General features: G+C 31.8%; 1 pseudogene; it reads left to right on the top strand.

The window, feature by feature from the left end:
* The first annotated feature begins 3,198 nt into the window (after window positions 1-3,198).
* LOC138338986 (zinc finger protein ZAT9-like) lies at window positions 3,199-4,623 on the top strand (annotated as a pseudogene).
* Window positions 4,624-5,481: the final 858 nt, after the last annotated feature.

The raw sequence follows: 5,481 nt of genomic DNA, 5'->3' as shown, positions 1-5,481 counted from the left end.
TTGAAGCACTTAGGAATGACCCTTATCATCTTTATGTCATCCTATACATTTCTATAACACTATCAATATAACCATCATTGACTCATATAGTCAAGTAGGAATAATCATGTATCAACTCTAACACTACACATATAAAGACATAGTCATAGTCTAACATGATCACCTAATATCAATAGAAGAACACATACTTTCACATTGATCACATGTAGAGTAATATGCTTATACTTCACATAAATCAACTACACAAATCATCTTAGTACTTCAAGTAGTGCTGACAAGGTAATGATCATCACAATACATAAAGTAACAATGACAAGGTCATATCATTCACATAGCACCGCCACCATAAGTGGACCATACTAATCATTATTATAACAAAAAAGTTATGCATAATATTAATAGATTTAGTGCAGCATACCACCCATTCAATCTCACCACTTCAATCCAAAGCTAAATCATCCAACTCAATACCATAAGACCCTTACCCATGGTCATGAACATCAATTCAATACATAAACTATAATACTCAATGAATCTAGGTCAATTCAATATAGATTAATCAATCTAAGATCAATTAGACATCAATTGAATACAATTCTTATATCATTCAATAGGCCATAGAAAACTACACTAGAATTCATAAGCATTAAGTCAATATCAATTCAATAAGCTTAATATTCAATGGATCTAAGAATATAGAATACTCAGTTGATCAAATTGAAACAGCCTATAAACCATACAATCATAATCTATACATAAATCAAGAGTCCATAACAATCTACACATGAATTCAATAATATCAAAGCATGATCACATAACCCATATTTTAGTCAAATTGAGAGATTTGAGAAGTTCAAGGGTTCATGGAGAATTTCATTGGAAAAATAAATTATACATCAATAATATCATATCCTAAGGTTACAAAACGTTTTATGCAAGAACCCAAGAATTAGAGTAGAAATTCAACTTTTTCATCTTTTCGATATCTTTGCAAATCATCTTTTAAATTGGCTCTAATGTGATAGAAAGCCTTAGATGAAGAACTACTATACCTTTTTAGAAGAATATAATTATAATTGAAGAATAAACTCCATTGAAGATCCATCTTCAAGCTCTATCTTCACTTTGAGCTCTCATGGAGGTTTTTGAAGAAACTTTGGGAGGGAATGAGTTTTGATCTAGGTGCTAGGGTTTAAATGAGATTTTAATGACTTACATACTCTTAAAATAATCATAAACACCTAAAATAACCGTCCTCCAATTTTATAAGACTTGGGGTGAATTTTCCAAAACCCCCCAAGTCCTAAAAGAAAGCTGGAAGATTTTTCAGCACCATTGAGGCCCTAACATCCACGGTCCGTGGGTGAGACCATGCCCCGTCGATGGGTTTAGTTGGTTTCTTCTACAGATCCTCAACCTTCAGACAACATGGATCCATCAATGCCACCCATTGATAGGAAGTTGTCTGGTCGATTGACCATCGTTCGAGGCAGTCGCTTGCCACTGCCTGGCAATGTTGAGCTCCAAGCTGGGGTCCTCCTTCTAAGGCCCCTTGTGGGTCCTAAGTGAAGTCGAAACCGGACGTTAAAACTCTAAACACGTACGTATAGGTATTAGGAATATCTCCAAACAAGTACAACATCAAATAAGCCACGCAACATGATAAAACACATCCAAAATAACAAAGACGTCTAAAGGCTATCTTTCGAACGTCACCAAACATTCTTGTACGTTTGACCTCCAAACCTTACCAAACTCAACATTATGACTCTAAACACTATTACAAATCATTTAAGGACCTCATAAACTCATTACTTACTTATAAGAACATGAAAACACATAAGACACATAGGTGACTAGTCGTCGAATGTCTTGATCGTCCCTTGATGTTTGACTTCTAACTTCACCAAAATCTTGCGAAATTTCCTCAAACATCATTTTAAATCATCTTATGACTTCAAGACTTCATATCACACACATTAGGCCCTAGTTTCACCTGATTCATTTTTGAAGGTGTTATGTGTTGTCCCCCTTCTTCCTTCTCCGGGTAAACCTTTTCAGCACTTGGCATTATTTGGTCTCTCTACATAGTTTAATTCTTTTCCCGTTCTTTCTTTATACTATTTTTCTCAATCTTGTTCTTGCTTGCTTTAGGTTTGTAAGGTTACTTGATTGTCTACTTTCTTTCCTTATTGCAATCTTCATCTTCTCTGCTACACTTAGTTATATGCATTGATTTTAAATGAGGAAAAAACAAACAGAAAATTATTATTTTCCAGAAATTTACGATGTTTGTCCTTTTGTGGGACAATTATACAGAGAGGATACATTTTCTTGTTGGCACAAATCCTGCATAATTTGGACTCTTAGGAATTATGCTTTAAATATCTAACTTATATACACTACTATAATATAAGAATTTTAAATTTTAAATCAGTAGTTTTTTTAATTTTTTTAGTTTTATTCATGGTGATTAATTTGTAGTTGTCATTTATCCGACCTAATAGTATAATTTTCTTTTAAAATTATGCATAAGTTATCAAACAAGAATATATTGTGTTACCTAGCACATATTTTATCGAAAAATTATATTATTTATATAGAAAATTCTACGAAGTATAAAAATTAAGAAATATTATTCACACACACAGATATATATATATATATATATATATATATATATATAAGATCTCGAGATTTTTATTTTGCTACTTACTCTGGAGTTCGAGCCTTAAATATGAAAACGAATCTCGATAATGAATGATTAATCCTGTTTAATCTCTATAAAGAAACCTAGTTAGCGTAAATTTGAATTAGTCGAGCGTCCTATTACTGATACCGAGCACCTAGTAGGAAACCAAATAAAAAGGTTTTGTGTTAAAGGATATACTCTATATTCTTCTTTTTCATTTATACGTCTTACAAAGTAGCTAACTTTCCGAGCTTGAATTTTGGGATGTTAATTTTCTATAAATGAAATTTACTTTTTCTTTCTGTATTACTCAAATATTTAATTTAATTTGTTTAATTTTTTTTAATTCTATAATCCTACTCACTTACCATATCTTTTATGTCTCTTATACTCCCTTACTCTTTTACTAACCATTTTGTCTTCCCTTTTTCTTTTAGGGTTTCATTGCTTTTCTCTCCTTTTCTTGATTTTAGCTCTTGTTTTCTTGATTTCTCAACTCCACAAAAATGGAAGCTGAAGATGATCAAGAAAATAATGGATCTTGTGAAAAAGGTTTATCTTCAAGTTATTTTAAGGTGAAGATAAATCTTAAGCTCAAGAAAGATAAAGATGAAAGTCGCGGAGATGAAGAAAAGAACATGTTGTTGATGAAGCAAAAGAAAGATCATACATGTTGTGAGTGTGGAAAAGAGTTTAGCTCAGGAAAAGCTTTAGGTGGACATATGAGTAGTGCACATGTTCAAGCAAATCAAAGATTAGAAGAATCTTTGAAGAAGAAAAAATCTTTGATAAAAAGATCAAGAATTGATGATTATGTTGATGACGACGAAGAAGTTGTTCTCGAAGAAGAAGAAGAGATGGGAGATGTGGTTGTAAGTTGTGAATTTTGTCATAAGAATTTTTCATCTAAGAAATCTTTATTTGGACATATGAGATGTCATCCTGATAGAGAATGGAGAGGTATGAAACCCCCTAGTAAAAAAATATCGAAAAGTAAGGGTTTTGATGAAGCTAGTTTTGAGGATGTGAATGAGGGTTTTGAGGATCGTTTTTCTAGTCTTCGAGATGAAGAAGAAGAAGATGGAGGAGGAGGAGGAGGAGGAGTTCATTTAAATGTGGTTGAACTACCTCCTTTGAAGGATTGGGGTGCGAAGGATAGACGAGGTAGATCCCCTCAAAAGAGATGTGTAAGTAGTACTATAATGGAGGATGATAAGGAGCTACATGACGCGGTTCAACAGCTTATAAATTTAGTCAATGGAGACGTGAACAATAACAACAACAACAATAATAGGTCAGAGGTCATGATGAGTAGTAGCACTTCAGTTGGTAGTGCTCCTAAAGAAGTTGCTTTTCGCGATTTGAAGGATAAATCTAAGAAAAAGGGGGTTGTTGCTGATGATACTAAAGAAAAGAATCGCGAAGAAACCAAGAAGAGGAAGAGGGAGAAGGAGCTAGTCAAATTGGAACCGAGCCAGGATTTGGTCCCCAGCCTGGTTCTCAAGAAATCAGTGGAGGTCAAATACAAATGTAATGTGTGTGGAAAGATGTTTGCGACTTATCAAGCACTAGGTGGACACAGATCGAGTCATAACAAGTTCAAGATTAGTATTGAGAACACGATCGATGAAATTAAGGGTAGAAATCATGAAGAAAATAATAATAATACTCAAGATCATGGTCAATTGGGAAATCAAGAAATCAATAATTATGGCAACATTATTATTAATGATTGATATGGATCTAATAATAATAATGTTCATAAGTGCAAATTTTGTGACAAGATTTTTCCTACTGGACAAGCACTTGGAGGTCATCAAAGGAGCCATTTTACAAATAATCAAGAAGAATCATCAAGTCAAAATGCAAGTAAAGTTCTTGATTTTGATCTTAATGAATTGCCTCATTTAGATGATGATACATTATTATAATAGATAATAATAATAATAATAATAATCCAAAAGTATGATTAAATTAGGTTTTATATTTGGGAATTTTATTATATGGTTTTATTGGATCTTTTGATTAGGATGTTTACTTTTCCATAGGTAGTAGGAGTTTATTTCTCATTGATATATGTTATATGTAATATCCTTTAATCATAGTAGTTGATTTTGTTTTGATTTTCTTTCGTTTTTAAGTTCCTTATATACATGTTAAGTCTGTTAAAACTTATTTATTACAATGACTTTACTTATTTGGCTTTGTATATTTTTTTTTAAAAAAAAACATGTTTTGAATTGGATAATTTAAGGTTGTTATATTGTTAAATTGGTTAGAAATTTTGTTGGATTGATAAAATATCGATTTGGATTTAATCTTTCATTCTACTATACTATTTTTTCTGTTCCAAAGTCTTGTCATATTTACATAATCACAATTTAATTATATGTTAAATGATTCACAAGTCTTACCACATTTACGTACACTTGATTGCAAGTTATGTAGGTCGTATGATTTTAGTACGATCCTTATTCTACCTATTTTTGTTATTATCTATAAGTTTTACGGCTTGACGATACTAATTGCTTGTCAGGGAGCGCTTTACCCCCCTAATGTGGGACATTTCGATGCGAATTCGGATTTAGTCGAATTCTAATGCAGGTACCGAACATCGAGCGAAAACAAAAAAAATCATTTATCTATATATATTTTTAATTGTTCATATGTTTTTATTTTGGAATTTTATTATATGGTTCTATATTATATCTTTAGGATGTTTACTTTTCCTATAGTAGAAGTTTATTTCTTATTGATATAAGTTTCAAAGTTAATTACATGTAATTTCC

Source organism: Solanum lycopersicum, chromosome 10 (assembly GCF_036512215.1).
Source record: "Solanum lycopersicum chromosome 10, SLM_r2.1".
Lineage (NCBI taxonomy): Eukaryota > Viridiplantae > Streptophyta > Magnoliopsida > Solanales > Solanaceae > Solanum > Solanum lycopersicum.
Note: the sequence above shows the minus strand (reverse complement) of the source record. Positions and strands in the feature narration are given on the sequence as shown.